This window comes from Lithobates pipiens, unplaced genomic scaffold (assembly GCF_037356315.1).
Source record: "Lithobates pipiens isolate NorthernLeopardFrog02 unplaced genomic scaffold, aLitPip1_a1.2 Scaffold_22, whole genome shotgun sequence".
Taxonomy (NCBI): Eukaryota; Metazoa; Chordata; class Amphibia; order Anura; family Ranidae; genus Lithobates; species Lithobates pipiens.
The window spans coordinates 33,375,391-33,397,741 of NW_027507784.1; the positions used below are offsets into that span (position 1 = coordinate 33,375,391).

The window sequence follows — 22,351 nt, forward strand, 5'->3', positions numbered from 1 at the left end:
AATAACTCAGCTGACTCCTCAATGGCTGATATTGGGGCTATGGCAGGAATAGATGTGGACAGGGAGGCAGGTTTATCCATTCTGGCAACTGCAGGGGACTGCCCACTTGTCTCTTCTTGCATGACAGAGGATGAGGAAGATGAGGAAGGTTTAGTAAGCCAGTCCACCTCTGTATGCTGTGGCTGGGTAGCATGGACAAACTCACTAAACAGAGGAAATAATACCCTGCCTGAGGACTAATCACCACGCCCACCTTTGCCTGTGGACACATTTTTTGCTGGCCCCCTTACAGTGCCAAGGGAACGTCTGCCTCTCCTTGTTGTCCTCCCAGACATTATTGGGAGGGAGGGTGCAGTGCTTATAAGCAAATGTAAAGGAGAAGTTGAAATCTGTACGTAGATGCACTTTAACCACTTGCCTACCGGGTACTTCCTGCACAAGCCATTTTTCAGCTTTCAGCATTGTGGCACTTTGAATGACAATTGTACGGTCATGCTACACTGTACCCAAACAAATTTTTTTTATCATTTTCTTCACACAAATAGAGCTTTCTTTTGGTGGTATTTAATCACTGCTGGGTTTTTCATTTTTTACAAAAAAAAAAAAAGACCAACAATTTTGAAAAAAAATGTTTTCTCTCCAGCGGCTGAAAAGACTCCAGGGAGAAGGGCCAATCCAGGCCTCTCCCCAGCAGCAGATATGTTCTCTGAGAGAGGCAGAGGTTGGCTGGGTGAGGAATACTTTGTTTGAAACAATTTGTTTTGGGTACTGTGTGGATACCGGCATTGGGGGACTGGAACCACTGACTAACTTCGGAGTCAACCCATCTGGGGTCTCCTCCTGTGTTAGTCTCCTGCCAAAAGGGGAGAAATGTGACAGACCTGTTGGAGGGGACCGAATGGCAGCCTCTTGCGTTGCGATTATGAGCCTTGGCATTTGGGGGAACGGTGCTCTTTGTGAGCTGTATGCCTGGGGACCACTGAGGTGTTACTTGGATTCAGGTCCATGTCCCCCCCCAAGACACACAGACTCTGGATATGTATATGCCATATTAGCAATAGACTGAATGACACTGTTGGGACACAAACTGTTAGATGCTAATGTCATCAACTCCAGCCACCTGTCTGTTGTGTAAATGAGTCTAGTCTGGCTTGTAAGAATATTACACACAATGCTGTTGTGCTAATTAACCCTGTGTTCATGTTTATGGTAATATGGTAATATGTATTGAATAGTCAGTCGGTGAGCTAGAAGACGTACCCTGAAAAGTCTTATCTCTCAGTCAACTAGTCTGGGTCAATGATTAAATAATTAGCTCATGCTAATTAGGTTAGGTTTTAGTCATCTTGCTGTATATATCTGTGGGAGATCTCAAATAAAAGGCTATTCCTGATGTACTCCAAGACTGGTGTTGTCTAGTTCTTGAGGGTTCCTATAGCCAGATCGATTGGACTCGTGTTCCAGGACTTAGGAAGCGGTATACTGATGGAAGCACTCAAGCAGAGTGTGGGGGATAGGTTCGGTCACAGTAACTAAGTAATTTTTTGCCTTCACTGACGTGCGTTGATGAGGCGGCACTGATTGGCACTGATAGGCTGAACTGGTGGGCATTGATGAGGTGGCACTCATGGGCACTGATGAGGCAGCACTTATGGGCACTGATGAGGTGGCACTGATGAGGAGGCACTAATATGCCGCACTTATGGGCACTGATAGGTGGCACTGATATGTGGCACTGAGCACTGTTAGGCGGTACTGGTGGGCACTGATAGGCAGCACTGGTGGCACTGATAGGCAGAACGGATACGCAGTACAGATGGGCACTGATGAGCGGCATTGATGGGGGACATTGATGGGGATTGATCGACAGCAGTGATGGGCATTGATGGGCAGCAATGATAGGTGGCACTGATTGCCAGCACTGACTGGCATCACTAATGGGCACTGATTGGTGGCACTTGAGGTCAGTGGTGGACACTGGTGGGTACTTATTGCTGGCATTGGTGGGCATTGATTGGTGACACTGTATTGCTTTATTGTAATTGGGGCACTGATGATCAGTGCCCTCATTACATTCCTAGATGTCCCCCTGCGTGGAGATGCCACTGATCGGCTCTCCTCACCACACACTCTGTTAATGTCATGCGAGGAGAGCCGATTACCTGATCTCTGTATTTACATGTGACCGGCTGTGATTGGACACAACGGATCACATGGTTAAAGAGCCGCGGACGCGGCTCTTTACAGAGATTGTGTCGCTCCATGTCCTATCAATATGGCGGGCTGCGATTGCCATGCTGCACGCCCCCGCGGGCACGCGAGGGTGGCTGTTCTGGGACACCTTCATATGATGTCGTCCCAGAACGAGAGCCGCACCGCCCTGCCGTTATTTGACAGTGGGCAAGCGGCAAGCAGTTAATCAATGTAAAGAGGTGCCTGGTGCACTTTAATTTGAGTACTCACACTTCACAGAAACACTCCACAGATACACTATAATGTACGGCAATATAATGTGCCAAAAGTAAAGTGACGCACAGAACTATATGGCGTTAAACTGACAGTAACGCACACAAAAGTAAATGGCGTTAAACTGGCAGTAACGCACACAGAACTATATAGCGTTAAACTGGCAGTAACCCACATAGAACTATATGGTGTTAAACTGGCAGTAACGCACACAGAACTATATGGCGTTAAACTGGCAGTAACACACACAAAAACATATGGTGTTAAACTGGCAATAGCGCACACAAAACTATATGGCTTAAAAACTGTCAGTAACGCACAAAACTATTTTGCGTTAAACTGGCAGTAACGCACACAGAACTATATGCCATTGAACTGGCAGTAACGCACACAGAAGTAAATGACGTTAAACTGGCAGTAACGCAATCAAATAGAAGGTGTTCAACCGTCACTACAATGACGCTATTTGAACTGTCCCTACGCTGTACATTAATTATAAGATTACTGACATGGTCTCACTACACTACACTGAAACTATATGAGCTGTTCCTACTCTACACTAATGTATGTATAAATGACACGGTCTCACTACACTACAGTGAAACTATCTGAGCTATCCCTATTCTAGCTGCACACAATGCAAAGCTGAATGATGGTCCTCCTCACTACACTCACACTATCCCTAGACTGACACTAAACTAATATTCTACACTGACAATTGAAGCAAAATAGCACAGTATAGCACACTAACTAATAGCACTGAAAAGAGCCCTGTTCTATCTCTCTCCACACCGAAATCACACTGAAAAAAGCTGCCATTGAAAGAATACTTTTATACTGTGGGGCGGGAATGAGCCATGATTGGATAAAGTCATGATGACAGTGTCCAATCATGACTCTGACAGTGCTCTGTGCCCTGATTGGCTGAAGCTTTCACTGCTTCAGCCAATCAGGGCTTGCAATGCACTGTTCAGTGCCGCAATGCATTCTGGTCGGTTCAGGGGGCGACCCATTAGTTTGGTTGTTCGTCGAAAGTTCAAGCAGCGAAAGTTCGGCCCGAACTTATTTGCCCAGGCTTCTCGGACTTCTCTTGTTTTTCACTGGTGCACTGTCGAAGCCACCTGGATCATGCACCTTATGGCCCTCACAGTAGTACTTTTCCCCTAGACCCTCTTGCTTTTATTAATTGTGGGTTACCCAGGCCTACAGTCTTACAACCTGATGTTGACTCAAGCTACGTTTATCTGAGATCTTTTTTTTTTTGTAAATTTTTTATCAAATAAGAGAAAATAGTAGAAAGCACATTCTGCAATGATAGCAGGCATACGGTAAGTGTACAGCAAGTTTGCAAATCAGCAAGAACATATCAAATATAGAAACATGTGGGACAGAAGTGCAAACCCACGAAAAACAGTGACATGGAGCTAGAAGCCCACACTATAATGGACTGAAACGTGGAAGACAGGCAGCTTACACCATGGCGCCCAGGCGTTTGGATGAAATCTTAACTGGTGGGCAACTTAAATCCTTTTACCTTTGTTTGGATCTAAAATAAAAGAGGAATTTAATTTGCCACGGGTTATGCTTTTCTGATACCTTCAGTTTAGGTCGCTGAGAAATTTGGTCTCAAATGACCTCTGCTTGCAGATAAACATTTGGTTGCTATGATTAGAACTTCTCCCACAGCAATTTTGAAATTATATGCAGCCTTCCAGGATGCCATGGAATGAGCTTAAGTTTATTATAGAAAGATTGTGTGACAGGCTGGAAATTGATTATAGGTCCTGGGAAGAGGTTCTAAATGCCACTGATTAGTCTCCCAGAAATGTAATAAGCTTCCCCATCTAGTTCTATAGTTCATTGTATCCAGTGGCGTAACTAGAACCTTCAGGGCCCCGATGCAAGAAACCATGAAGGGCCTCCCTGAACCCCAGCCAGGGCACTTCCCTCTGAGTCTGGCGGTGGAACTCCAGGGTGTGGTCACAGGTATGACCTATTTGAGCACTGTAGTTCCACCACTGGTATCAGTAGTTTTTTTTTTATTTTATTTTTTTTAATTTTTAGGTGCCCCATTGGGGGACTGTCCCTAGGCAGGATGGGGTCCCCATCCCCAGAAGAAATGAGGTCCTTTTCTCCAGGGCAGATGAAGTGAATGCCCCCAGGTGAGAAGGGGTCCTTGTCCCCAGGGGAGGTGGGGGTCCCTGTCCCCACGTGAGAAGGAGTCCCTGTCCCCAGGGGGAGATGGAGGGGGTATGTAATGGTGTGTGGCGGATGGGGTCCTCTGACTCACCATGACCAAGCTGCAGGCCGCTCACTCATCCATGTTGGCCTGGGCTCCATCCAGTGTGCTGGACGGGCGATCAGCATATCTCCCAGAAAGACCTTTCATCATCTGTGTATGACGGGGGAGGAGGGGGGCTGGCAGACAAGCCTGCAGTGTCCTCCGGGGAGCCGGCTCTCATAGGGCTGCACTGCATCTGTGTGCTTAAAGTTTGGAGAATTATGCAGTGCAGTGTGGCCCGGACTCAGGAGGGTGGCGGGACTCTGGCTGGGGAGAACAGACATTGGACTGAGCGGCAATGCATGGAGCAGGAGAGGGGTACTCTGAGGAGCCGGCCGAGGACACAGATCATGCGGGGAATGCATAACTAAAGAGCAGCCAGTGCGATAGTCGAGCACGGAGCTCTGCTAGTCACCCTCCACCTCCAGCCACCCGTATGCATGGTGCACTGGTATCCCTAGCTGCCTATGCTGCTGCCAGCCATATGTAGAGGGGGCTGCATGGGCCCCCTGCATCACAGGGCCCAGTTGCGGTCGCGACTGCTGCACCCCCTATAGTTATGCCCCTGATTGTATCTATTGTATACTTATTTTGTTGGCAAGATACAGACCATCTTGTAATAGATAATAATATGCTTTAAAGAGGTTGTAAACTCTGAAAAAAAAAGGAACAAAAAAACAAACCCTGCATCGCATACTAGCTCATTATTAAATACTTACCTTAGAACGAAACTGTTCCAGCGGGATACCGCTGAGGCGGCTAACATTTTCCCTGGAGTTTCTTCCGAGTTCGTGGGCTCTGGTGCTGTGATTTACCGGAGCCAAGATGACGTCAGCCGGAGCATGCAGGAGCCACCATTCACGGCACAGGGCTCGGAAGGAACGGCACCACTTGATGGGATGTCAACAGCCCCAGCAGACTAGGAGCTGTCACTAAAGTAGTATTCCCCTTAACTCTTCCCTCAGCTGCTACATCAAAGGCTCTGACGGGAGGGGTGGAGGAGATGAACCAACACAACCTGTAATTAGACACTATCAGGGAAGGAGAGGGCTATGACGTGCAAAGAGGGAGGGGATGGGGTCAGGAAAATTACCTGGAGTAAAAAATTTGGAGGCAAATCATAAAAAAAAATATTTATGGACAGAAAAAAACACAGCCATAAGCATTTTCAGTTTTTCTGCGGTTTTTAGGTGCAGTTTTTTTTAAGCTGGTGATGGTATCCCTATAAAGCAAACATTATTTTTTTAGTTTTGGATGGAGTAGGGAATAGCAAAGACCCCTGTCACTGAATGATTTCTATCTGTATCCCTTCATATTCTGTTCTAGGCCTTCCCACCACAGGAAGTAAGAGAAGATGAGTCCCATGAGTTATCCCCTGTTATCACCAGAACACAACACTTGTTATTGGAGATTTCCCCTCACCTCTTCTTCTGGAGACAACTCATGCATTTTGTATCTCCCCCACACTGGTCACCAAGACAAAAAGAGAAGGGGAGTCTCCTCAGTGAGGATACAATCCGTAAAACCTTCAATCCTTCTACTCTGTTGAAGAAAAATCATTTTGGCTTTCTATACATTTTAAATTCTAGTTATGGAAAGCAGATTGTGTACTCACCTTCCTCTGAGAGCGGACTCGGCTTCTGAGCTGCGTACAAGGAGTGTTTAATTATTCTGTTGATAGTTTCGATTTCCTGTTCATCCCCTCCAGACTTAAAACTCTGTTGTAATGCAGCCAAAATTGTGTAATCACCTATATCCAGTAACATGGGTTCTAAACTTCCTTGTATTACTGTATGCGGCACTGATAATAATATAAAAACAGATGTGAACACAGTAAATAACCAGTTGCCCTCAGGAAGATTTAACCCCCTTCATGACCAGGTCATTTTTGCGATACGGCCAGGGCCATTTTTAAGGCAGGGCAAAAGGGGCAGCTGCCCTGGGCCCTGTCATTGTTGTGGGGCCCAAAGCAGCTGGCTCATACTTGCCAACTATCCTGGTTTAAATTCCCTCGTCCCTTGAGGTTTTGTGCTGTGTCCCAATATCTCAGTGTGAAGTGCTGCTACAAATTCTGCCCAGCTCTACCTTTTTGTTGTGTACAGATGACTCACCTGCAGACCCTGTGTTTACATGTAAATTACCGGCATTCATGTGTAAATAGCGGCGGCCGATGGCATTGATATGTATATCTTGCCCCCCTGAAGTCATATCCACAGTAATCTCTAGCAGCCAATCAACAAGTAGAAATCATGTGCTATAACCTCTAGCAACTAATCAGTGAGCCGTAATGTGTGCTGTAATCTCTAGCAACCAGTCAGTGAGCGGTAATGATACACTGTAACCTCTGGCAATCAATTGCAATAGCTGCCTGATCTGATTCAGTAAACTGATTTTGAGTCTAGCTGCTATATATTGTATGTCTCAGGTGGAGAGCGAAACTGCATGGGGGGGGCCCAAGAAAAGTTTTGCCCAGGGTCCAATCAATGTTAAAGACGGCCCTGGATACGACGCTGTGTTACTTTAACTGACAATTGCGCGAGCATGCAATATACGCAAATAACATTCCCCCCCCCCCCCCCCCCCCACAAATAGAGTTTTCTTTTGGTGGTATTTGATCACCACTGGGCTTTTTATTTTTTGCGATATGAATGGAAAAAAAAAAAACAATATTTTTTACTTTCTGCTATAAAGCACATCCAATAAAAGAAATTTAAAATAAATAAATGTCTTCATAAATTTAGGCCAATATATATTCTGCTACATAGTTTTGGTAAAAAAAAAACTCCCAATAAATACATATTGATTGGTTTACACAAATGTTATAGCGTCTACAAATTATGGGATATTTTTATGGCGGTGATTAGAGACCCCTGACAATTTTGAAAAAATAAAACAATATTTTTTATTTTCTGCTATAATACACATCCAATAAAAAAATGTAAAAAATCTAATTTCTTCATCAATTTAGGCCAATATGTATTCTGCTACTTGTTTTTGGTAAAAAAAAAAAACCCCAATAAGTGTATATTGATTGGTTTGCTCAAAAGCTATCGCATCTACAAACTATGGGATAGATTTCTGGACTAATGTTTCACTAGTAATGACAGTGATCAGCTATTTTTAGCGGGACTGTGACATTGCGACAGACAAATCGGACACTAAAGAAATAATATACTATACAAAACAATCAAAAACCTCATAAAATTTCAATTATAGAAGTTTGGGGGTGCACAAAACAGAGGACCCCCAGAAGCACCCCCCCCCCCCCCCCCCCCGTGACCTGGCAATTTTTTGTAATACAGCACTGTGCTACTTTAACTGACAATTGCACAGTCATGCAAAACTGTACCCAAATGAAATTTATACAATTATCTTTCCACAAATAGTTTCTTTTGGTGGTATTTGATCACCAGTTTTTTTTTTTTGTTTTTTTTTGCACTATTAACAAAAAAAAGGCAGACAAATTAAAAAAAAACAATATTTTTTACTTTCTGCTATAATACAAGTGACAGACCTAGCCGGGACACAGGCTTTTTGAGAGGACTGAATGCGAGCCTCTTGCCGACGGATTATGGGCCCTGGATTTTAAGGGGCACAGGGTGAATGAGAACCCCACTATAATCTGTGCTAGTCAGATTCAATGCTGTATATATGTATATATAATGTGTGTTGGGACACAAACTGTTAGATGTTAATGTCATGAACTCCAGCCACCTGTCTGTTGTTTAAATTAGTCTAGTCTGAGTATTGAGTATTCACACATAGTGATGGCCGAACGGTTCGCCTGGCGGTCGTTTTGCGGCGAGTTTCGTCTGTTCGCGGTCCGCTCATTCGGCGGACTATTGGCGCCGTTCGCCCGGCGGACTTCCGTGTTTACTGTGTAAAAGAACTTTGACCTATGATGACACATCCATCATGGGGTACAGGACAGCCAATTGAGACATTACAGCACATGGACACTTGGACATTCCCCCTAACTTATAAATACACCCGATCCGGCGGCCATTTTACATTCTTTCTTCTGTCACTATAGGGAGAGGTTGCTGTGTGGAGCAGGGAGAGATTGCAGTGACCCAAATCACTAGCTATTTGGTACACAAAAGTTCTTTTCAGGACTGGTATAGGTGTTAGGTGTAGTTCAGGAAAGGCAATGCTGTGCTAGTGATTGTTGCTGCAGCCTGAGTGTATTTTGTCAGTTTAGAGAAAGGGACAGGGCGGTGTGTCTGCTGTAGGGACAGTCAGTTTAATCATTAGCTGTTACTATCAGGTCCACAAAAGTGCTATTTAAATTATTGTTCCAGTAGCCTCTGTTTTGTCAGTTTATATAGGGACAGGCAGGAAGCAGTGTGTGAGGCAGTGAGGGTCAGTTTAACCAGTAGCTGTTACTATTAGTTCCACAAAGGTTCTTTTCAGGACTGTTATCAGTGGTATGGTAATAGGCTTGTACACGTATAATATTCTTTCTTCCAAATATAGAAAGAATATTATACTTGACTGCTGCCCTTCTTCTGCAGTCTGCTAATCATTCACAACCCACTTGTTCCACAAAGCTCCTTATAAGGACTGGTAACTTGGTCTGTCTAGGGTGCTACAGTACATAGGGTTGAGTGAGGTACAGTCTGCCATTCCATAAGGACTGGTATAGGTCCACAGTACATAGGGTTGAGGTGCACTACTGCTGACCGCTGCCCTATAATGCAGCAGTCCTTCATCGGTATAGGGACTGACGTACAGTCTGCTAATCACTCACACACAACCTACTTGGTCCACAAAGGTCCTTATAAGGACTGGTAAGGTATAGGGTACTACAGTACATAGGGTTGAGTGAGGTACAGTCTGCCATTCTATAAGGACTGGTATAGGTCCACAATACATAGGGTTAAGGTGCACTACTGCTGACCGCTGCCCTATACTGCAGCAGTCCTTCATCGGTATAGGGACTGACGTACAGTCTGCTAATCACTCACACACAACCTACTTGGTCCACAAAGGTCCTTATAAGGACTGGTAAGGTATAGGGTACTACAGTACATAGGGTTGAGTGAGGTACAGTCTGCCATTCTATAAGGACTGGTATCGGTCCACAATACATAGGGTTGAGGTGCACTACTGCTGACCACTGCCCTATACTGCAGCAGTCCTTCATTGGTATAGGGACTGAGAGTTTTGTCACAGGGTCATTTAAAAAATGACAGGCAGAGGAAGAGGCAGGCCCTTCCGCAGGGGTGGTAGGGGTAGGGCAGGAGCAACAGGCTTGGGCCAAACTGGGAAGTTGCAGAAGGTGCGTTCAATTACTTTAAAGGACGCACCAGACTTGGTTGAGTGGCTCGCTCAGCCTTACTCTTCTGCACCCTCCTCATCCTCTCGATCTGCACCCTCTTCTTCACTCTCTGCTATGTGCACCCCCAAAGACACTACCACCAACAACACCACCACCACCACCACCACATACCTTCCGCTTGAGTCACAGGAATTATTTTCCGATCCATATCAAGACATTTCTGATGCGCAGCCACTCTTGGTATTGGATCAGGAAGAGGAGGCAGCAACAACCGCTACTCAGCAGTCTGACGACAGTACCCAGATCAGTCCAAGGAGGAGGTTGGTCCCCGGTGTTGCTGCCTACTCCGAGATCTCTACTTATAGCGGTGGGGAAGGTGACGTTGATGATGATGTGTCTAGTGATGTCACGTGGGTGCCCACAAGAGAGGAAGAGGAGGGGAGTTCAGAGGGAGATATGGACCAGCAGATAGGGAGGAGAAGCAGGAATAACTTACATTGCACAGGAGGGACAAAGCAGACTGCAAATGTATCAGGAGCGAGTCATCGACCATGTACGGTCACATCTAGCACTCCCAGGACACCGGCACATGGCTCCGCAGTGTGGGCTTTTTTTAAAGTGTCCGCTGCTGACAATAGCGTTGCCATCTGCAATCTTTGCAGTCAACGCATTAGTTGCGGTAAGTCCAACACTCACCTAGGGATGACCGTCTTAAGAAGGCACATGAGCAGCCATCACCGAGCCGAGTGGGAGCAACGGAACACACAAAGCCACACTCCAGGCTCTCACCGTCCAGCCTCGTCTTCTACTTCTCCTTCTCCTCTCTCCTCACAATTGTCCTCCACTCCACCTTCCATCACGCCAAGCTCACGTTTTTCTGCAAAAAGGCAGGCTTCCGTGGGCCTAATGTTCGAGCGTAAAAAAATGATGATGCCGGATAACCCTCTTGCCCAACGGTTGACGGCTGGCTTGTCAGAACTGATAGCCCGCCAACTACTGCCATATAAACTGGTGGACTCGGAGGCCTTTCGCAAATTTGTGGCCATTGGAACACCACAATGGAAGGTCCCAGGAAGGAAGTATTTCTCAGAGAAGGGCATCCCAGAGCTATATGGCCATGTTCAGCGGCAAGTGAATGTATCTCTGGCACACAGTGTCGGTGCCAAGTAGGGATGAGCCGATAACCCCCCGGTTCGGTTCGCACCAGAACTTTCGAAACGGACCCCAAATTGAAAACTGCTTGCGGTTTTAATGTTATATCTGGTTCCTGCAATATGGTTGAAAACCATTGAGAAAAATGGCATGGGTAGCCCTCCCTGCCCCTTACCAGCCCCTTTGGGTCTTGTACACATATCAAGGGGAACCCTGTACCCATATTAAAAAAAGGAAATGCGTGTGGCCCCCAGGCCCTATATACTCAGAACAGCAGTATACAGGCGGTGCAAACAAGACAGGGACTGTGTAGGTTTGTTGTGTTAAGTTGAATCTGTTTGTAATTTTCAACTGGTACATTTTTAAAGTGTAGCTCCAGTCAAAAAAACTACAGTCCAAAAAACTAAGCTTTTTGGAAAACATAGGGAAGGGTTATCACCCCTGTGTAATTTGTTTTGTCGTACATCTTTTTTCATCTCACTTGCTGTTGTCTCCTTCCGTTTGCAAGTAGGAGATGTTTGTAAGTTGGATGTTTGAAAGTAGGGGCCTGCCCTATATGCTCTGCAGAAATGGCGGAACAAGGTGTTGGTTTTGCCACAACATTGTAAGCCCTCAAAGTGACTCTTGCTGGGCACTGGAGCACCCTGCCGTGAACGATTATATCAAGAATTGTAATTACATGCCATTGTTGAACAGTGGTAGAAAAATTTACTTTTGGTGGTTGTGGTGCTGGTGCCACAACACTATAAGTCCTCACAGTTACTCTGGGTGGGCACAGGAACGGGCCCTCCTGTGAAATATTATATCAAGAATTGTAATTACATGTCTCTGTTAAACAGGGGCAGAAAAATTGGGCCTTAGGCACTGGTGCTGGTGCCACGACACTGCAACCTCTCCCATATACTCTAGTTTTATTGCAGGAATTAGCCCTGCTGCAAAGCATTGCATCAAAAATTGTACTTAAACGCCCCTGTTAAACAGGGGCAGAAAAATTGGGCTGATGGCATCACCCAGAACCAGAAATGTTCTTCCAACATATCAGCGGAGGAGGAAGAGGATAGACAATCAACATAACAGGACAGTCACTCAGCATCAGCATAGGCAGTCTTGAAGGGATGTGATATTTCAAAAAAAATGATTCAGTTACATCAGCTTCAGGTGCTTAGTAGCTGTGGGTGATCCAAGACTGATTCATCTTGATGAAGGTCAGTCGATCAACTGATTCGGTGGACAGGCGCACCCTGTGATCGGTAACAAAGCCACTAGCAGCACTGAAGGTGCGTTCCGAAAGAACGCTGGATGCAGGACAGGCCAGTAGCTCAATTGCATACTGTGCAAGCTCTGGCCAGTGATCCATCCTCAAGACCCAGTAAGCCAGAGGTTTTTCGGTGGGAAAGGTGTCCATGTCTGACCTTGCCCCTAGGTATTCCTGCACCATGTAAATCAGATGCTAGCGATGGTTGCTGGAACCGATCATACCTTGGGGCTGCGGACTAAAAAATTGTCTGAAAGCATCAGTCAGACGGCCACCTTCTGCACCGCTCCTTCTGACCGATGCCTCAGCAACATGTTGTCCAGGACCAGGAGTTTGTAACCTCCCAGTCTCTGGGAACGCGTTGCACAGACCTTTCTGCAAGGCCTCCCAGAGATGTCTCATCCTCTGCTCCCTCTGCGATGGCAAGATAAGGTCGGCAACCTTACCCTTGTACCGTGGATCAAGGAGAGTGGCCAGCCAGTAATGGTCCCTCTCCTTGATCCGAAGAATACGAGGATCCTTCCGCAGGCTTTGCAGGATCAGGGAGGCCATGCAGCGTAGGTTTGCTGAGGCATTCGGTCTGGAGTCCTATGGGTCACTAAGGGCAACATGATCCGCAGCTACCTCCTCACAGCCACGTACAAGTCCACGTGTTTCTTGGGACTGTAAATCATCCCTACAAGACTGCTGCTGCTGATGCTGAGTGCCAGCCTCCACCTCCATGCTGACACAATCATCCTCCTCCTCCTCTTCCTCCTCCTCTTCCTGTGTGATGGGTGGCACAGCAGGAACACTGTCTGTATAAAGGGGGCCTTGAGAGGCAAGGAAGTCCTCCTCTTCCTGCCTCTGTTCTGCCTCAAGTGCCCTGTCCATTATTCCACGCTGCGTATGCTCCAAGAGGTGGACAAGAGATACAGTGTCACTGATGCATGCACTGTCACTGCTCACCATCCTTGTGGCCTCCTCAAACGGTGACAGGACAGTGCATGCATCCCTGATCATGCCTCACTGGCGTGGTGAGAAAAAACCGAGCTCCCCTGACCCTGTCCTGGTGCCGTAGTCGCACAGGTACTCATTGATGGCCCTCTGCTGCGTGTGCAGCCGCTGCAGCATGGCCAACGTTGAATTCCACCTGGTAGGCATGTCACATATAAGGCAGTTCTTGGGCAGGTTCAACTCCTTTTGGAGCTCAGCCAGCCGAGCACAGGCATTAAATGATCGGCAGAAATGCACACACACTTTCCTGGCCTGCTTCAGGACACCCTGTAAGCCCAGGTACCTGCCCAAGAACCGCTGCATCACCAGGTTAAGGACATGGGCCACACAAGGCACATGGGTCAGTTGTCCCTGTCAGAGGGCGGAGAGGAGGTTGGTGCCATTGTCGCAAACCACCATTCCTGGCTTAAGCTGGCGTGGCGTCAACCACCTCTCGGCCTGCCCCTGCAGAGCTGACAAAACATCTGCCCCAGTGTGGCTCCTGTCCCCCAAACAAACCAGCGCAAGCACGGCATGGCATCGTTTTGCCTGCCTACTTGCGTAGCCCCTGGAACGCCTACGGAGCACCGCTGGTTCTGAGGACAGAGCACTGGAAGAGGCCATGGAGGAAGAAGAAGAGGAGGGGGTGGAGGAGAGAGGTGTGTCACAACCAATAGTAGCATTTTGGAGGCGTGGTGGCGGAACAACCTCCAACACTACTGCACCTTGTCCTGCATCCTTCCCAGCTGCCAGAAGAGTGACCCAATGGGCCATGAAAGACAGGTAACGTCCCTGTCCATGCCTGCTGGACCATGAGTCAGCGGTAATATGCACCTTACCGCTGACCGCCCTGTCCAGCGAGGCAAGGACATTGCCTTCCACATGCCAGTAGAGAGCCGGAATCACCTTCCGTGAGAAAAAGTGGCGTTTGGGGACCTGCCACTGAGGAACCGCACATTGTACAAACTCACGGAAGGGGGCAGAGTCTACCAACTGAAAAGGCAGCAGTTGAAGTGCTAGCAATTTAGCCAAGCTAGCATTCAACCGCTGGGCATGTGGATGGCTGGGAGTGAACTTCTTTCGCCAGTCCAGCAGCTGGGGCAGGGACATTTGCCTGCTATAATCGGACCTGGGTGTACTGCTAGCAGAGTGCCCGGAAGCACTTGGCTGTGACACACCTAATTCTACACCTTCATTCCTCTCAGAGCAGGTTTCAGAGAGGACTGAAGTCTAGTGGGGTTGGAGATGCCAGCTGTTGAGGAGCAAGGAGAGGTCCGCTTTGTTCTTTGGTGTGGGTCTTTGAGGTACGCTTGCCAACGAGCTGCATGGCAGGTCAACATATGTCTAGTCAAGCATGTGGTTCCCAAGCGGCTGATGTTTTGACCACGCGAGATACGCTTGAGACATATGTTGCAAATAGCAGCGGTGCGATCTGATGCACTCATCTCAAAAAAGGCCCACACCAAAGAACTTTTAGAATAACGCGCAGAGGCAGCGCCCTGCACAGGCGGAGCTCTGCGGTGTGATTCAGTCGGTGTGCTGCCCCTAAGCTGGCCCCCGGAGGGCATCCTGCCTCGTTGGACATGTGCCTCCTCCTCTTCCTCCTGCTCTCTCCTACCAGGCACCCACGTGGAGTCAGTGCCCTCATCATCCCCTCCCTCTTCATCGCTGTAGCAAACCTGGCAGTATGCTGCAGCTTGTGGAACATGACTGCCAGATTGCTGTCCTTCTTGAGCATCCCCTCTCTCTGCGCTCATGCTACTGCCTTCCTCTAGCTGAGTGTCATCATCAGAGCCTACAAAACACTGGGCATCCTCCTGGAGCATGTACCCAACACTGTGCTCAAAGAGTTCAGGAGACTCCTCAGGAGGACGTGGTGGGTCTAGGGAAGGAGTCACTGATGATGACATTGAGAGGAGGGAAGACGATGCGTTGGCAGCTGCTTTGCTACTACCCTGAGACTGGGGGAGAGAGGATGAGGAGGATGAAGAGGGCTTGGTCATCCACTCTACCAAGTCGTTGGCATGTTGCGGTTCAACATGTCCAGCTGCCGAAAAGGACAAGCGTGTCCCATGGCCACGTGCTGATGACAATGCACCGCGTCCACGACCAGCACTGTTGTCTCTAGACACAGAGCCTGCTTGCCCTCTTTTATCAGCTCGCGCCTGTCTGCCTCTCCTTGCTGGCCTTCCAGACATGGTAATGGCCTGAAGGGAGTTGGGTAAAACAGCAGTGTAATGAAGTCACACAACACCCACTAAGCCCTGCAGATGGCTCTATTAGAGAACAGCAATAAACGGTAGATACAGGTGTATATTGTGCTGGAGTCACACAACACCCACTAACTCCTGCAGATGCCTTTATTATAGAACACCAGAGATAAAGGGGTATACTGTAATTGAGTCACACAACACCCACTAAGCCCTGCAGATGCCTCTATTAGAGAACAGCAATAAAGGGTAGATACAGGTGTATATTGTGCTGGAGGCACAAGAAACCCACTAACTCCTGCAGATGCCTTTTTTATAGAACACCAGAGATAAAGGGGTATATACAGATGTATACTGTGCTGTGCTGGAGGCACACACAACTTCCAATAACTCCTGCAGATGGCAAGTGGGCTCAAATAGAGAAGAGCTATGTAGGTGGATATAGCGGTGTGTACTGGGTACAGAGCACGCAGACAGCACGCACAAGCTCCTAACACTACTGACTGCAAGCTCTATTATAAAAGATAGATCACTAGCTATATAGGTGAGGTGAATATAGCGGTGTATACTGCGGTCAGGGCAAGCAGACAACAACCACTACAGAAGAGAAAGATCGAAAATCGGCCGATTACGATCGGTGTGTACTGTGTTGAAGGTACACAGAACACCCACTAACTGCTTCAGACGCCAACACACTACACTAGGCCGCCGCGCTGGCGGCCTTATATAGTGTGGGGCATGTACTACACAGCCTGAGCTATGATTGGCCACAGGCATCCTGCCTGTGGCCAATCATGGCTCTCCTCGCTGCTGGCGCTGTGATTGGCCAAGCATGCGGGGTCACAGTGCATGCTTGGCCAATCATGAGCCAGCAATGCACTGCGATGACGCAGTGCATTGTGGGCCATGAGCACCACACGAATTTGGCGCGAACGGCCCATAACGTTCGGAATTCGGCGAACGGGCGAACAGCCGATGTTCTAGTCGAACGTATGTTCGACTCGAACACGAAGCTCATCCCTAGTGCCAAGATACATCTGACCACAGACACGTGGTCTAGCAAACACGGGCAGGGAAGGTATATCACTTTTACTGCCCACTGGGTGAACCTTCTGACGGCCGTCAAGCATGTAACCCGTGGCACCCGTGTAGATTTGGTTTTATCGCCACGGATTGCATGTAGGGCTGACTCTTCTTCTCCTCCTCCTCCTACTCCATCCTCCTCCCTCTCCTCCTCAGCTGACTCCTCCTTTTCCGCTGCTATCGTCTCTTCCGCTGCGCCGCCCAAGCTCCCCAGAACCTATTCGACATGCCAGGTGAGACGTTGCCACCATGCCGTGCTGCGTCTGTTGTGCCTGGAAGCCAAGAGCCACACTGGCCCGGCATTCCTTTCAGCTTTGCGTTCACAGGCAGATCAGTGGCTAACACCGCTCAATTTCATAGTTGGTAAAGTGGTGTGTGACAACGGTGCCAATCTGCTTAGCGCATTGAAACAGGCCAAAATCACGCATGTGCCATGCATTGCACACGTCTTAAACTTGGTCGTGCAGCGATTCCTTGTCAAATACCCTGGGGTCCAGGACATCTTGCGGCAGGCAAGGAAAATCTCGGCCCATTTCAGAAGATCTTACACGGCCATGGCTCGCCTTGCTGACATTCAGCGGTGACACAATCTGCCGGTCAGACGTCTTATTTGCGATTGCCCGACGCGATGGAACTCAACCTTCTATATGCTTGATAGGTTGCTCCAGCAGAAACGTGCAGTTAACGTCTACCTGTATGAACTCTGCGGCAGAACTGGTTCTGGGGAGCTGGGGGTTTTTTCACCGCGCCAGTGGCTGCTCATGCGTGACGCATGCAGACTTCTGCGCCCATTTGGGGAGATCACCAAACTGGTCAGTTGCAGCCATGGCGCCCTCAGTGACATGGTACCTTATGCCTTCTTTATGGAGCGTGCATTGCGTCGTGTCATTGATCAAGCTGTGGAGGAGCAGGAGTGGGAAGATGAGGAAGTCGCAATGCTGGATGAATTCCCAGGGGGGGCTACTCTATCTGAGACAAGTGAACCACAGGAGTCTAAAGAGGGGTCAGAGGAGGATGGTGCCGGGGCGGATGAGGAGGAGCAAGAAGAGCATGCTTTAAACCCTTCTGGGATCCCTGTTGTGCGTGGATGGGGAGGAGAGAATGAAGAGGACGACATTATTCTGGATGATGAGCAGGAGCCAGGCCACCACACCGCTTCCACTTTAGTTCAAATGGGGGCCTTCATGCTCCAGTGTTTTAATCGGGACCCCCGTATAAAAAGCATAAGGGTCAAGGACCAGTACTGGGTGGCAACGTACTTAGACCCCCGGTACAAACACAAACTGTCAGAATGGAGCACTTCCAGGCCTTGCTGCATTCTGCTTTTGCGTGCACTGGCAGAGGAGCAATTCCCACTCCCAGAGAAGGAGTTGCGGGTACCAATTCAACAGCGCCTGCAAGAAGAGGCCGGTTTGAAGATGTGTTGGTGACTTCGGATATGAGGTCATTCTTTCAGCCGACCCATCGACAGGTGTCATCCGGATCCAGCATCAGGGAATGCCTAGACCGTCATGTGTCCGACTACATCGGGTTAACGGCCGATGTGGACGCTCTGAGGAGTGATGAACCCCTGGGCTACTGGGTGGGCAGGCTTGACCTCTGGCCAGAGCTTGCCCAATTTGCAATCGAACTGTTGGCTTGCCCCTCATCCAGTGTCCTGTCCGAAAGGACGTTCAGCGCAGCAGGGGGGATCGTGACCGATAAGCGTACTCGCCTAGCTCACTACAGTGTTAACTACCTCACATTTCTAAAAATGAATGAGGCATGGATCTCGGAGGAATTCAACACATGTGACCAGTAGACCATGTATATGTCTATAAACCATTTTTTTAATCGAGCACAGAGACCTTCTTTCTTCATTTGGCTCACTTCCTTGTCCAAAAAAAGCACACCGTACTATATGCCCGTACCCTCCTCTTTGAAAAGGTTGATCGGTGCCATATTTCTACTGGGGCTGCTTATTATGAGGGGCTCCCACCATCCCTGTGCTGTGCTGACATCCTCCTGGGGCTGTACCTCTGCTGTGCATATTATGAGGGGCTCCCATCATCCCTGTGCTGTGCTGACTTCCTCCTGGGGCTGTACCTCTGCTGTGCATATTTTGAGGTGCTCCCACCATCCCTGTGCTATGCTCATTATGAGGGGCTCCCACCATCCTTGTGCTGTGCTGACTTACTCCTGGGGCTGGTTATTATGAGGGGCTCCCACCATCCCTGTGCTATGCTGACATCCTCCTGGGGCTGCTTATTATGAGGGGCTCCCACCATCCCTGTGCTATGCTCATTATAAGGGGCTCCCACCATCCCTGTGCTATGCTGACTTCCTCCTGGGGCTGCTTACGGTGCAGGTGTCAGTGCTGTATATCACGGTGCTGATGTCAGTGCTCTCTGTCACGGTGCTGCTGTCAGTGCTGTATATCACGGTGCTGGTGTGAGTGCTTTATGTCACGCTGCTGATGTCAGTGCTCTCTATCATGGTGCTGCTGTCAGTGCTGTATATCACGGTGCTGGTGTGAGCGCTTTATGTCACGCTGCTGATGTCAGTGCTCTCTATCACGGTGCTGTTGTCAGTGCTGTATATCACGGTGCTGGTGTGAGTGCTTTATGTCACGCTGCTGATGTCAGTGCTCTCTATCACGGTGCTGTTGTCAGATCACTCTATCACGGTGCAGGTGTCATTGCTGTATGTCACGCTGCTGATGTCAGTGCTCTCTATCACGGTGCTGTTGTCAGATCACTCTATCACGGTGCATGTGTCATTGCTGTGTGTCACGCTTCTGATGTCAGTGCCCTCTATCACGGTGCTGTTGTCAGATGCCTCTATCACGCTGCATGTGTCATTGCTGTATGTCACGCTGCTGGTGATCATCTCCTGCACCCTCTTCTTTGCCTACCCTGGTCCCTGACCTTCCCTCTCCTCCATTGCCTTCATGCGCTCCACAGTCCTGAATTGTCACAACAATTTCCCATATAAAAAAAGAATGCTTGTAGTTGTCGATCCCAGATTCACCTCATACATGTGTTATGTCATTAGCCATGTGGTGGGACTATGTTAGCTATTAATTATTTTGTGGCTGCAAATTTGACCTGTAGGTTTGCGAAGTTCGCCTCCCATTGAAGTCAATGGGGCCCGCCGTGAACGTTTCGGTTCGCGAACTATCGGCCGCGTTCGCGGTCCGTGTTCGCGAAACGTCCCGTCGGAAGTTCGTCCATCACTATTCACACATTGTTGTTTGTGCTAATTAACCCTGTGTTTATGTTTATGGTAATGTTTATTGAATTGTTAGTGAGCTAGGAGCCGAAAAGTCTTATCCCTCAGTCAACTAGTCTGAGTGTTGAGTTAGATAATTAGCTCATGCTAATTAGGTTAGGTTTAAGTCTTCTACTGTATTATAAATACTTGCCATTTTGGTTCTAATAAATGAGTCCATGTTAGCACTAAGCAAGTCTTGTCTTGTTTTGTGCTTGTGAGCAGTTGGAATATCTGATATCTATATTCAGACTTAGGAAGCGGTATACTGACGGAAACACTCAATCGGAGTGTGGGATCGGTTCCGTCACATTGTTGGTAAGGAGTGGGACAATTTCTGCAGTCTGGAACATCCAAACCTCTACCTGGATCCAAGGTTCGGATAGCAGGAGAGGAGGAGAGGTACAGATACCAGCCGCCATGGAAAAGGAATTCAGAAGGAGGTTGTGAGAGATGCAGCTACAGCACAGAGGACCAGTATCAGAGCAGGTCCTGCTGGGATGGTTTGATTCTATTCGCTGTGGACTCTGGAAGGAAGCGCTAGCCCGTGAGCAGCCCGTGAGTCACTGTATAGGCTGTTTTCATAAAGATAAAAATATGGCAAAAACAGATGTATTGCAATGTAAAAAGATGTACATTCTCTAGGCTATATGGGCATGGTACGCAGCCACCTGAGTAACCCTGCGGATGCCCATGCTTTCAAAAACCAGCCCTGGAAAAAATTTCATACCAGCCTCACAGCATTATTATACCTGCCCAACAGCATAACGTCATTATTTTCTTGTTCATGAAAGGGAAAACCATACATTTTACCAGTTAATAGTGGTAAGTGATCAATCATCAAGGGGGACCCCAGGAACTCAGAACGTGGGGGGGGGGGGGCACCTTCTGCAGAAAGAGTACTCTAAGGTAAGGGGGGTGGGTTACTAATATAAGGAGGAAACCCTTTTTCTTGATCATACATCACGGGACACAGGAGCTTCATTACATAGTGGGTTATATAGGCACCTCTGGTGATTGGACACTGGTTGACCCAATTAAAGAGAATTCCTCCCCTATATAACCCCTCCCATCAGGGAGGCACCTCAGTTTTTTCGCCAGTGTCTGGTCGATGGTCACGTAAAACTTAGCTCTATGCGGGTCCCGGCGAGGGCCGAAGGGCTACAACAAACCGGATCCATACCTCGGGCCGATAATTGACTCCCAAGATGGTATGGTACCCGGGCCTCGTCTGCCGAAGACACGAGGTTTTGCCTGTAAGTCCTCTCCATTGGAAGACTGGACTCTGGGACAACCAGACTTGGGGTACTGTTTACTCAGGGCGCCCGTAAGTTTCTGGCAGAGTTTTTAACAAGGCCCAGGTAGGAGAATCTTTTCGTAAGATTCCCAGATACGCCTGAAGGTTGGCTAACAATACCCGCCGTGATGGGTGAAGGCTGGAATTGGTCTGAAATCAGCAATTTCTGCGGCGGGGAACAGGTATGGGAAGTCATCCTATATATTTAATATATGAATGGATTTCTTCATTTTGAGTAGTTGTATGTCTTACCTGGTTTCCACCACTTGAGGGAGTAAGAGCAAGCCTGATGCATACTTACATGCCTTTCAAACAAACACGCTCAGTGAAATGCCTGGTTCTCCCAGCTATTCACGTTTCCTTGCAGTCCCTGCCACAATATAAGTAAAAAAGGGTCCCACGCAGATCGGGGGGTCCCAGGTCACTCCTTTTGGGTTGCCCTTCCCCCCCCGGATCCCGCGGTCCTCGTGCACGCGCGCGGGCGCGTGCACGCGCGCCGGGCGCGCTCCCGGCCTAATAGGGAAAGGGGGGGGGGTGTGGTTGCCAGCTGTGCACAATCAAGTGCTCCAGACTGCAATGCAGGCGCCAAAACGGCCGTTTTTAAAAGCCCAGAGCGTCAGGGGACTGTAAGGTGAGACACAGGAGCTGTGGGCTGTAAGCATCCGTGGGATTGGATCCAGGCGAACCTTAAGACACCTACTCGGCATCATATTGTGCAGTTAAGCTTATATTGATTTATTGTGAGACTTTAAGCACAACAAAGTGATTGCATTTTACACTAGTAACTCTGCTTTGTAGCTCAGTACTATGTCTCCTCGTAAGAGGGTTTCAGGGGCAGGTAACAAAAGCACTGGCAGGTCACCGCCTGGGTCCAGGGGTTCTAAAGGTGCATGCAGATTACCATCCCCCTCTGCAAGAGTGGAGCCTGCATCTCAAGACGAGTCAGTGCCCCTTTCAGGCTTTGCAGCCTCTCCTAATGTCGCAGCCCCGGTCTATGTCACTGAGGACTCCCTTAGGGCTTCATTGGAGAGTTTTGAAGGGAGGATAATGAATTTTATTTCTGCTTCCCTAAAAGATAGCAAGAAAAGGGGTAGATCCCCTC

General features: G+C 48.4%; 1 protein-coding gene across 25 annotated transcripts in view; it reads right to left on the reverse strand.

The window, feature by feature from the left end:
* The window catches only part of LOC143923526 (uncharacterized), a 213,321-nt gene extending 206,931 nt beyond the window's left edge, over window positions 1-6,390 (reverse strand). For 24 of the 25 annotated variants that reach the window (XM_077447270.1, XM_077447271.1, XM_077447263.1 and 21 more), the window contains exon 1: window positions 6,363-6,390. The gene's annotated coding sequence lies outside the window, so the exon portion shown is untranslated. Of the gene's footprint in view, window positions 1-5,466; window positions 5,718-6,362 lie in introns of those variants that run through there. The other variant, XM_077447255.1, reaches the window with a different exon arrangement.
* Between the last annotated feature and the right edge of the window lie 15,961 nt (window positions 6,391-22,351).